Here is a 13,209-nt window from a genome sequence, read left to right on the forward strand (position 1 = left end):
TGGCTGCAGTATTTTAAATTTCTCTCATGAGGATTTTACAGGCTAGGTTCATTACAATGTACATCCAATCAACCTTTACTTCACCTCCCATTAAGTCAGTTTTCTGACACTGCAGTATCAATGGGTTTGAAAAAGAGGCTCAAACAACTGAAGGCTATGAGAGAAAAGTAACAAAAAAAATCACTTTGTATTTTAGGTGGCTCAAGACTGTCAAGGTTTTCCTGTCAGGGGCTTTAAACATATTTTGAGACATTCTAGAACCATTGTTGTGAATTATCCTAGCGATATCAGTGTAATTAATGTTTATAACACATTTGTTTCATGCACAAACTGTCCTTTAAAGATTTACTATATGTCTTTAAACCCACTGAATTCTAATCAATGCTGCCATCCATTTCCAACTGAGTGCATTCTGTTAAATTTTGCAAATCTGTTTATTTCTTTTATATTCCTAATATGGACATCATCAGAAATTAAGATGTCACCTTTCTCCCCCTCTTTTTCTTCCTTTTGTATACATACCAAGTAAGATTGATACAAATAATCGAAACTAGTAGATATTAACATGATTCTACTCTGATTTTCCAATTATAAGAACCTCTAAAGCAGCTTACAACAAATAATTCTAAACTAAACTGATTATCCCGAATTAAATTAATCAGAATCAAGAAACAGAGAAAAGCAATTGTTTACATTACAAAGGTATATTAATGCTGAATGATACAGTATATGTGTGATATCATGTAGCAGAATAAGAAATCAAGCTAGCTAGGAATATTTCATTCAATACCAAAACTGAAACTTCAGCTAACCTCTAGAATTTTTTTTTTTTAAAAGCCAAGTGAATTTGTAGGGGACAGAATTTCAGAACTGAACAAATCTTTAGTAACTACAACTAATTTGACAAAGGAGGGGCACCCAGAAGAAAAGCCTCTATAACAGGCAGATTCAAATTGGAGTAGACAATCCTTAGATGTTTTGACTTTAGGTTATTTCTTGATTTGAATGTTAAAAACCAGGATTTTCAACTAAAAATTTAAATCAGTTTTTAAAGACAGCTCAAGACTGGATGTTTTCAAAACAACGTTGCTGAACTTTTTCGGGAAATGAGAAAAGTAATTGGTGTATCAACTGAAGTACAGTATTAGATACTATGAATACTACTGCTGCATCAATTATTAAATACTTTAATATACTTTAATCTTTATGGTGAATCACAAACCTAGAAAGCAGCATACTTTCATTCATATAAATCTATGTACTGTATGACAACAAATGAATACATTTAGGCATTGATGTCAAACATCTAATTCTCATGCAGCAGTCTTGGTAACTTGAGTCAAACAGTGCCCTCATCAAGAAATAAACATTGAATATTTCATTTAGTTGTAACTGTTTTTATATCACCTAGTCCAAAAGATTGTAGATAAATAGGGTAAAAATACTATTGTTAGTTTCCACAACATGTTGGCATAACAACATTTTGATCAAGGAGAATACTTGTAGTTCAGGATTGAAATAGGGGGCCTTGGTGCTCTCTGAGCTTAGTTGTTTCCTTGTAGATGTTTCATTATGCTGTGCACTGATGCTTTTACTTTATTTGGGTAATGATCTAATCTAAATCTGAAATTTCTTTGTGTGGGACAAAGATCAGAAATAGGGAATGCTATAATTTTATTCTCATTCAATTTTAACAACTGCTATATCTACTATGTTCTGGATATTAATGATCAGAACATTACTATCTCCTGCATTTAAAGACACAATAATGTTCTGTAGCAGTTCAGTGTTGTAGACCAGGGCTGTCAAACTCCCCGCCTGCAGGCCGGATGCGTCACATGCTGGCCCCGCCTATGCTCAATTTAGCGAAGGGGAAAAATACATCATGTGACACCACAGTGATGATGTGAGTTTGACACGTCTGTTGTAAACCAAAGGATAATTCAAATTAAACATGCCACAAGAAAGTTGGGAATCTTTCCTATTTTGAAGATACAAGTTTCCATTATTACCATTATTTTACGATTTTAAAAGCCTTCATAGTTGAATCATGTAAAGTTTTCTGAAATTCCAGATCCTAAAAATCTACATCTCAACCCAGACAATTCAATTAATTTTTCTCTCACAATCTCTTAATCACCACGAAATATATCCATAAAACTGGTCTTCGAATTCTCAGATCTTCCAGATATTGCTGAACTATATCTCCCAGCAGGTTCAGACAGTAGGGCTGATGGTTAGTGATGCTGAGATTTAGTTACATATTTCCCACACTTCCCTAGAATTTCTAATATTCACAAATATTAATAAAAAACAGTTTTACACTTTGCTGTAGAGCCATATCTACAGAGAGACTTCCTGAACCTGTTTCTGAAAACTATTCTCTCTATATAAAATGGAAACTATTTCAAATTTTGACGTGACTTTTTTTCCTGCTTTCGGGAGCCAATGAATGAATAATATTGAAAAGTCGCTCTTAGAGGTTTTAATGTACATTTATCTAGAAGAAATGTCCTACCTTTTTCTCTTTTATACAAAGGCTTACACTGGAATGTGCTACAAGATGAAGGATATTATTCTGAACTTAAAAAATACTTTCAAATAAAACATTAGGTAATGTCATAAGAATGAATAGCTCAAAATGAAATATTCTAACTAAAGCCAGGCATGGACCATATAAACAAAAGAGCCATATATCCAAAGATGTGGATATTGCTTAAGCAACTAGAATGTATGCTTAGAATTTCAGGTAAAAAATAGTATTTTCCTTTCTCTCAAGGCACTCTAACAGATTTATAACACAGCAAAATACTCTTTAATACTCTAATTCAACATTGAAGGTTACTGTGAAACGTATATGAAGATATAATTTAAGTTATATCTTCATATACATTTCACAGTTTAAATAGTTGCTTTTTTCACTGATTTGAGAAAAGAGATGTGGCAACTACAGATACTGTAATTAAGTCTGAAGGAGATAATATAGGGGGAAAAATAAAATCTAGTTCTCTTTCTCTTCTGCTCTTTGCCTTCAACATTCAATTGCATATTTCAGCCAAAACAGAAATAGTTTTTTTTTAGTCTATGCAGATAACCACTTACTGAAGCAGACCAATTTGGAAATGAACAGAAATAACAAAAAACACTTAAAGGAGAGGAGGTAGGTAGGAGAGGAAGAAATGGTATTAATGGCAAACAGTATTTTCCCTTCTAAGGGCTTGCTTGATATATTTTACTCTCTGAATAGAGTAGCAAATGGCACCACAAAGCAAGTTCTATAACAAATGTTAACCAAATTATTTTGTGATATGAAGCAGAACATCCCCTATGCCCCTCTCTCAACTTCAACAATAAAAACAAAATAATAACAAAGTAAATAGCTAATCATTGCAATCCTTCCATTACATTCATATCTGCTGCCAGGTATAATCATAATTACAATACTTTCTAATGACAAGTAATGAATTTTACTTATTAAAATTCAATACATGCAGCCTTATGGGGCTATAATGGCTGTAGGTATTTTTTTTCTTCATTTAATACATACATCTGCATTTTGGTGTGGATGGCTATCCTTCAATATTAAAATGACCAATGTAATTTAGCATATTTACATATGCCTGCATTGCATATGTGAAAAGTATAAAGCCAATATGCAATAAAACATAGGAACACCAGGTGGTTTTACCACAGAACCTGTGGGAATGGCATTATCTGTGCACAGTTCTACACTGGATCCCTGTATATGTCCTGCGTGATCAAAATGTTGAAGATGATCTTGAATAGCAAACCAGAACAGGGAGCATGCAAAAGGAATGTTCTAACAATGAAGGATTTCAGTTAATTTAGTTTCAAATATTTGTGAAGATGATTATGTTATTTATTCAGTTGTGTCCGACTCTTGACGATTCTATGGGCCAGGTCTCTCTACATCTTCCGATCTTATACTACTTCTTTGAGTTTTTCTATGCTATTGCTGGTGTCATCTTTGATGGTATCCAGCTACTGGTTTCATTTTACCACTAACTCTTCCAAACGTAACTGTTTTCTCCAGTGAATTCCCCCACATGGCATAGGCAAAATAAGTGATTCATTGTTTCATGATTTTGACTTCCAGTGACATGTCTCCTGTTATATGCTCCAGTACTTGTTTGTTAATCACCTTTGCTGTCCAAGGAATACCCAGGAACTTTCTCCAGCACCACAGCTCAAATGAGCCAATGTTCTTCCTGTCTTGTTTTCTTAAGGTCCAACTTTCACAAACATAGTTTACTATGGGGAACACAATAGAGCGGACTAACCACATTTGATTGCAAGATGTCCTTGCTTTTCCATATTCAGCTCCTGTTCATCATTGTTGTGCGACCCAGTGCAATCTGATGTTTTATTTCTCAGCTGCATTTACCCCTTTGAGTGATCTGCAATTCCAGGAAAGTAAATTTTTCCACGCATTCTATCTCTTCACCTTCAATTACTATTTAGGTGTTTGTTTCCATTCGTTGCAGTGGACATGAGCTTGGTTTTTTTGATGTTCAGGAAGAGACCAAAATTCTCACTTTCTTCTTTGATTTTCTCGAGCAGATATTCTAGGCCTTCTTTTTTCTATTTCTACATTTTTCTGAATATTTCTACTTAACCTAAATGTCTATCCCTCAGAACAGCAGGCCTTGGAACCAAATAAATGGGAAGAAATACCAAGTTTAATTCTAAATGATAACCATAATCTGGTTTAAGATAGTGTTGTGTAGCTGATAGGAAACCCTGGGCATATCTATATTAAATTAAATATATATAACTTGTAAAAGGGTCCAACAAGTCACCTATGAGTGCAAAATGGGAAACTGCTAAAGAACGAAAAGACTGGTGAAAAGGAGGTGGAAAAACAAAGTCAAGAATATCTTTGCAAAGTTTTGAGTTTCTTTAAAACCACAGTAACTGAAGTTCAATTGGCAGGTATGTAAAAGAGTTAACAAAATCCAAGAAGAGGTCAACATGCCTTTTTTGATGGAAAAAGTGCAGGATAATAACTGTTACTTAAGATAAGATAACTGTTTTTCCAAAAATTATATAAATGTAAATGTCAGGATAAAACAACAATTATTGTTGTGAACATAGCAGAGACATTCGGTCCATAACAGTAACAATAAAAACAATTGATTGCTTCTTTGTAATTAGTATATTCCTTCATCTGTATTCTGTACCAGACCTGTCTTAAATAGCCTGTTTTTTTTATACTTCTATATGATCCTGGAAAAGGATGCGACTGTTTTAATAAACAGAAAAGATGAGTAGTTTCTTGCAAGCTCCATAGCACTTCTTCTGTACTATGCTCAGAGTGTACAATCCTGTTGTTCCTCTACATAAATCTATGTTCAAAAGATCCTAGAGCTACTATAACCACCGGAGTCACTTAAGCATAAGGTAAAGGTAAAAGCTCCCCTCGCACATATGTGCTAGTTGTTCCCGACTCTAGGGGGCGGTGCTCACCTTAAACATAAAAACAAACAAAAAATAATATGTTAGGCAGAAAAGGCTTCCTCTCCATTCCTGCTGCATACTCTTATAATTCTCTCCCACTGAGATACTAGTCTGAGGATAGGAAAAAAAAATAAGATATATTAATGTATTTAAAGAGCCATCATCACAACCAGCAATCGTTGTTCTTCATAACCTCTGAACATCTAGGGGACAACAATATATTGAATGGAAAAATAGTAATTTCTGAGCCTATTTCACGTGAATGAGAAAAAAATGTAGCTGGTGAGTGAAGTTCTGTACAACGAAAAGTTCTATTTGGGAATGAAATAAAGATTTGTTTACAAGTCAACCTTATTCTGACGCATAATCGAGACAAGGTTGGTCTATTTTTAGGACAAGAGCTTATTCAATAGCATACCAAACAGACCTGCTTTAGTACAGTTTTGAGATTCTTTGGGGAGTTGTTAAATTAGTGGCTTGAACTGCTTGCTCCCAAAGAACGATACAAAGATATGATGCCCAACTTCCTTGTGCTTGAGAATTATTATCTTTAATGCAAATCCTAATCATCGGGTTGAGGAATGTTGGTCCCATAAGTGACGTGTTTTCTACTCTTAGTGGCTATTAGCCCAAGAGAAAAATAGTTATACGGACACCAAAGTAAATACAATGGCAACTGTTCAAGCTGCAAGAAGAAAAAATGATGCTGAAGAAACAGACTAAAAGTAATTAGGCAGAAAGAAATAAAATGCTAGGAAAAATAAGAGAGGGAGGGAGGGAGGGAGAGGGAGAGGGAGGGAGGGAGAGAGAGAGAGAGAGAGAGAGAGAGAGAGAGAGAGAGAGAGAGAAGACAAGTTTGAAAGCAAACAGTTTGTAAAATGGAGAGTTTTCAGCCTAAACATCTCAGTTCTAGAACTTCTAAATAAAATTCTTTTTTAAAAAAATATAATTTTATTCATAAACATTTTTGAATACAGTGTATTGTCAGGGTATACCATTTACAAGGAAAAGAAAAAAAGACCAGAGAAAAGCCGATAATAAATATCAACACATAAACTGATAACAACAATAATACAATAACACATGTACTAATAACAATAGCAATAATATAACCAAATAATTTTAAATAAGTTTCTTTTTATATTGGCTTATTTACATTTTTGTTAATTATAATGATTGTAGCTATAAACCATCTCTATTATTAATACACACATTTATAGTCTTTCTTCCTCTAATGTCTACCTCTTATCTCTAACCACTCATAAAATATGTTCCATGTCACATAGTATTTTGTGTCTTCTTTATCTTTTATTTTTAAAGTTAGTCCATCCAATGCAGCACAGTCTAAATTTTTTGAATTATATCCTCATCTAGCAGGGTCTAAATAAAATACTTAGTATATAAGCTTTAAAGGCAAAAATCATCTTAAAATAACTCCTGTTTAAAGTTACTTAATGGATGCTTTTTGACAATGCAAATACACAACCTTTACAGGTTAGAAAATATAGTTTTTCATTCATTTAAATGTATCAGGTAGATCTGATTCTATACCCATCCACTTTGGTACTCAAATTTACAATATTCAGCACAGTATATTAATTCATTAGAATAGCTTCTTTACATAAAGGAAAATTTGGGCTCAGGATCTAATACTCTTTATGTTGTATAATAAATTTAGCTGCCTGGTCTCATGACTTTATATATCCTTACCAAAGAATCCTGTCATCAGATTTCATGCGATTCTTGCCTTTCTGAAGGAGAAAAATGAAATCATTCAGGACTTCTGTGCAAATCACCCACTCAAGTAGAGAGTGTCAATTACACTTGGTGGCTAAATATATAGGCCGCACGTGGCTGAATAGATGAAGCAGAACTGACAGTTTTCTCTCTATACATACAAATTCACCACAGGAGATGTCATCTTTGCGTTTAACATTTAAACAATTTTTGTTCATTCTTCATTCTAGGAAATCATTTGAAACCAGTTGTATAACCTAAGTGTAATATTAATGTATTTACATTATTTATAAGCTGCCTTTCAGAGCAAGTCCCTCACAGGCAGCCTACAATAAAATCGCCTAATAAATTATTAAAAGCAGCAACTAAATAAAATGAATAAAGGCCAGAAAAAGATTAATCACAGGCTGAGCAAAACAAATGCTTTGGATTCTGTTTTAAACTTTGCAGTAAAAGAGCTACAGTTCTTGGAGGAGGAAAACCTGAAACTAAAAATACCCTTGAGTCAAGAAAGCCTGGCTCTTGAATCTGGCCAAAGGCAGGAAAGTTGTAACCCTCCAAATGATAATGATGATTACTTCAAATCAACAAAATGTATCCTTTGAGTGGATTTCAATCATCATCATTATCATCTTGCATTTGGCAGTTCGAATCTCAAAAGGCTCAAGGCTGACTCAGCCTTCCACCCTTCTGAGGTTGGTAAAATGAGGGCCCAGATTGTTGGAGGCAATATGCTGACTCTGTAAACCACTTAGAGAGGGCTGTAGAGCACTGTGAAGCGGTATATAAGTCTAAATGCTATTCATATTGCTATCATTCTCAACGTCATCATCCTCTTGCATTAATAAACAGCACGGGGAAAAATAAAATCTATAAATACCACTATATCAGGAAAATAGAAGCATGCAAGGCTGATTGACTGATGGACTAACTATAAAATAATCTTTGGAGAAGACAGCCATCTTAATCAGGGGTTGCAAAGCCGTGAGTATGGGCTGTTTTCCACAAGGGAGGGAACTATAATGGACAATACTCTCTCCTTCTGGTTAGCTACCTGTACAAATGTAGTTGACAAAGCACCCAGAACGTTTGTACAGATGACTAAATTCATGAAGCAGAAGATATTCCTTGAAATCTTCTTGCCCAGGCTGTTCATGGATTTAAAGATTAGCATTTACAGTTACCCCAACCCTAATTCCAATTCTAAGAGTGATTTCTACTTGGTTCACTTGATTTCAGTGATGAGCAGTAGTTTCAGAATTTTTTCTCCTATGAATATGGCTTCTGTCATGGGATTCATTTTGGACAGTTTGGCACAGGCAGAACAGACAAATAGATATAGTTTTCACCCCCAAAGTGTTCCACTTATTGCTTCACAAATACACAGATACTTAAGTTTCATAGGTTTTACTAACATAATCCTACTCTTATACCTTATTTAACCTACATCTCAGATAAGGCTATAAACGTAGCTACTTATTTATTGAGGTTTTCAGTAATTCTTCTAACTTTGTGGTCCAAATCCAATTCACATACAGTTTCTGTTTTTATTTCTGACTTGCTCCTTTAACTGCTGGGTATTTTCTTTTCCTCCTCCTCTCTAAACTGTTTTTATTTTCAGTGCTTTTAACAAGTATTTTTTTAGTTACCAGCCTATGTAGTAACACTTGGGTTTTCAAATGTTTTCAGACTGCAGTTTTTTAAAAAAATATTTCTGCTGTTTTAGGCATATAAATAGTCATAAAAATTATTATGGATGTTCCTGGCTGCATTTTTTACTTTAAGTTCTCAAAAAATCCTAGGGTTTTGTAGTTTGAAATGCTTTATGGTACCAGATCGCTTTTTCTTTCTTACAGATCCCAGATAGGCAAGTTACTTGGAAGTAAACTTTTATCTCAGACTGTTGACTTTCTCCTTTGCTTAGAAATGTATGTTTATGAATAGTTCTTTTTCCCCCAGAATAGGCTCAATTGGCTAATGAGCTAAATTTAGTATGAGACATTATATAGATGTCTACAGAGGATTGCACCATTTCTTCTTATGCAGGAATATACTACAATTACCAAGGTGCTTTTCCCTAGGAGTCAAATAGCTGACAAGTCTGAAGGAATGATTGTATGGATCAGCAAAAATCACCAAGATGGTGTGATAAATCCTCTTCCTATATGGCATATAACACACTAGTCCGTTGTGTAACTATTTGACCTATACCCACAGTGGCAAATAATGCACAGCTAGAACAAAGCTTTCTTCTCTATAAGGAAAGGCACAGTTGATATTTTATCCTCCTAGAATTTTTTTCAGATGATAAGCTTAGTGGTTAAAGATGCTGGATGCCAGTATAGTATAGAAGGGATGTAGTATTTTGTATTAAGTATCAACCTGTTCCAGAGTTCCTAGAATATCCTAATTCTTTAACATAAAATATCTTTCTCCTACCTGTTGGAACTGATTTTATGTCCCTTAATATCAAATAATATCATTATTTCCCCTTAGTATCAAAATTTTATTTTAATAGAAGAAACATAAAAATGGTACCTTAGTATAGTAAAATGTCTTCATTTTTTAAAAAAGGCAGAGATCTTTACAGCTATTTTATTTTCCCAAACTACATTAAAAGAATTTTAAATAATTGTTGAAGCTGTAACAGCTAAATGTTGCAAAATAATCGGTATGATTAAAGAAGAAAATATGCTTTATATTCTTTGTTGTTAATTCCTGTTACATCACAAAATAAACATGTGTTCCCAAATATTTAATCACAAAGTAATACATATCCTTATTGCCAATTCATTTTCTTTAAAATTATAGCAGTCTGTTTCGTAATTAAGCTTTTCTATAAGCAATTAGGTCAAAATATGAATTTTGGCTAATGAAAAAGTATATAAGAGCACTGGAAACTGCTTATGACCCTGAATGATTCCTTTGGGGAAAATGTTATCTGCAGTTACTTTGGAGAATATAAGTTAATCAAATATTTACTCTTAAATTAGTATGACAAAAATCAGATTAAAAATTGTGTTAGTCAAATTCATAGCAGAGTTTTCTCACTAATCACTCTCAATTAATGAATCAGGTTAAGGTGAATTGGTATCAATAAAATCATGCAGATTAAGATAAATTCTTCATTTTAAGAAGAAAAATTGCTGGATTAGGCACCAGAAGAACTTGCAAACTCATTGCAATGGAAAGCCAGAACAAGGCTGGAGAAAATACAAAAACCACTGAAAACACAGTAGAATCATATGGCTGAAAGAGACCTTGGAGGTCTTCACTCCAGCTCAAGGCAGGAGACCTTATATCATCCTGATCAAATAGTTGTCTACTCTATTTTTGAAAATCTCCAGTGATGCATTATCCACAATTTCAGAAGTGCCATTCCACTGATTACTGGTCTCACTGTCAGAAAATTTTTCCTTCTAGGTTGGATCCCTCTTTAACAGGCTTCCACCCATTAATTCTGATGAACCTGATGAAAAATAAACTTCACATTCTTAAGAATGCAGGTCATGAGAACAATGCAGGATTATGGACTCCTTCACAATGCTGTCAATCAATAGGATCTGTACTAGTGAGGAGATCCCATAAATCTTGTTATAAATGCCATTTCCTCAAAACTCCAATGCTGTAGAAAGTGAAAGTCTTTGACTGTATCAGATAATTCTGAATTTTCACAAACTCTTGTGCCTTTCTTGGCCATTGGCCCTACAATGTAAGCAATTCTTCAAAAATTTCCCTATTTGTACTCCCACTATTTTTCTGCTACAATTAATGCTTTTCTCATTAATATCTATCTATCTATCTATCTATCTATCTATCTATCTATCTATCTATCTATCTATCTATCTATCTATCTATCTATCCATCCATCTCCACTGTCTTTGATTTTAAAAACAAAGCTAACATATAATATTTCTATAGCACTACATCAATTTTTAACAAATTCTGTTCCCCTTCTCAGCCTCCGTCTGATATCACTGAGAGGAAAGAAAACAAGGCAAAAAGAGGATGGCATCTGCTCCAGTAAAAGCGTGAGGTGTGGGAATAGCACATGAACATTTGCCAGAAGGAAAAAAGAAAGACAACTGGTAGGGAATGAACTACTTACTATGTTATGTTTCTCAGAGGCTACTGTAAACAATGGTGTGGGAAGCTTAAAAAAGGAAACTATAAAACAATACTTGGCAGTAGCTTTTGCAAAACAAACAGACTTATGAAGTTCTTCCCATCACTGCCACAAAGTTTAATAGATTTATTTTTCTGAGTAAGAAAACTTCTGGAAATAAAGTTAAACTGAAAGCCTTAAGGGAGACATCTAGGGAAAAAAAAAGAATGCGACTGTAAAGCTGGATTTGGTTTAAGAATCAGAGCACAGCATAAAAAGGCAGACTTGCTTCCTACTAACTTGAAGACCTCCCACAGAGTATAACTGAAGATTATTAGTACATTGTGCAATGGCCTGATTAGACTCTTTGCTAAATAGGGTTGCTTATAGCAACTAGGTTTTTATTCAACTTACTCGTATTTATTTGGAGCATAGCTCTGCCCAGGTCTAGACAAACCCTGTACTTGATATCGTTTTTTCTTCTAAACTCTGTGCAGCATTTTAAGGCATTTGGTTTAAGATTTAAACCAAAGATTTTGGTTACCACCTTTAAAGCATTCCATGGCTTAGGACCCGGGTACTTACGGGACCGCCTGCTGTTACCTTATGCCTCCCACCGACCCGTACGCTCACACAGAGAGGGTCTACTCAGGGTGCCGTCCGCCAAACAATGTCGGCTGGCGGCCCCCAGGGGTAGGGCCTTCTCTGTTGGAGCTCCTACTCTTTGGAACGAACTTCCCCCTGGTTTACGCCAATTGCCTGATCTTCGGACCTTTCGCCGTGAGCTGAAAACACATTTATTTATTCAAGCGGGACTGGCTTAAAAGTTTTATTAAATTTTATTGGGGCTATGTATGAATTTTAGGGTTTTAAAATTGACTGTTTTAAATTTCGGCCATTTATATAATTATGCTTGGTTTTAAGTTTTTTGTTTTAATGTGTATATTGTATGGTTTTATTACTTGGCTGTACACCGCCCTGAGTCCTTCGGGAGAAGGGCGGTATAAAAATCTAAATAAAACTAAACTAAACTAAAACTAAACTAAACTGGTTAGGAAGGGAGAAGAAAAGAAAGCAGAGTGGGGTGGCTGGGAAGGATGGGTTTGCTAGAATAAGAAGATCCTGGGATTTAAAATGAACTAACTTCCTTACTTGCTGTGTGCCCTCCCCCCCAAGACCATTTGTCTTTATGGAGCTTCAATTTCCCTGTCTTTTACATAGGGATACAATTACTTCCAAAAAGCATTTCAACGGATTGCTAGTTGAATGTTTGATCAAAGTTTTCAAAATATGGCACCTTGTCTAATTATTATTTGCATTAGCCTTTTCTCCCCATTGTTGCCTATAGTGAGATACCAGGATGACTGAAGTGGATGTTGAAATAGGCAGCCGCTGGGCGACAGGAGTGGAATTTCCATGTACGCAACTGAAGAGTCTTGGAGAAAAATAGATATTTTCTGTTAGCTGCTGCTGCTACCGGCTGCTTGGCCAGAGGCTTTCTCTTGCTATTATAGTGTGAACATATATCATCAATCCCACACATTTACCCATAAATAACTCCCTGGCAAACATGTGTGTAATATGTGCTACTTTATCCCATACGCAGTCTTAACTTAATGCCTAGATCTGGTTGTTGGGGGGAAAGGAACTCATCCGTTATTTTAACACAAGAAGAGCTCCTTTCCAAACGGAGAGGTTCTCTTCTGCTCCCAGCTTCTTTGCTGGCAGAAACGTGGGTGCGGCTACAGTACTTCTGTTCGATGCTCATTCCTGCTCGATGTGCTCAGTTTCTATTGAGGCTCTTGTTCACCAAAGCAGTGGGAGGTAAGAGGAGTTAAGGTAATGCATCAGTGGTTGCCAGTGGTGGAGATGGGAAGAAATAAAAAGCA

At 35.0% G+C, this 13,209-nt stretch overlaps 1 protein-coding gene across 6 annotated transcripts in view; it reads right to left on the minus strand.

Moving 5' to 3' along the window:
- SUPT3H (SPT3 homolog, SAGA and STAGA complex component) overlaps positions 1-13,209 on the minus strand; it is a 291,243-nt gene that overhangs the window by 14,558 nt on the left and 263,476 nt on the right. The window lies entirely within an intron of this gene.

This window comes from Ahaetulla prasina, chromosome 1 (genome assembly GCF_028640845.1).
Source record: "Ahaetulla prasina isolate Xishuangbanna chromosome 1, ASM2864084v1, whole genome shotgun sequence".
NCBI classification, from domain to species: Eukaryota; Metazoa; Chordata; class Lepidosauria; order Squamata; family Colubridae; genus Ahaetulla; species Ahaetulla prasina.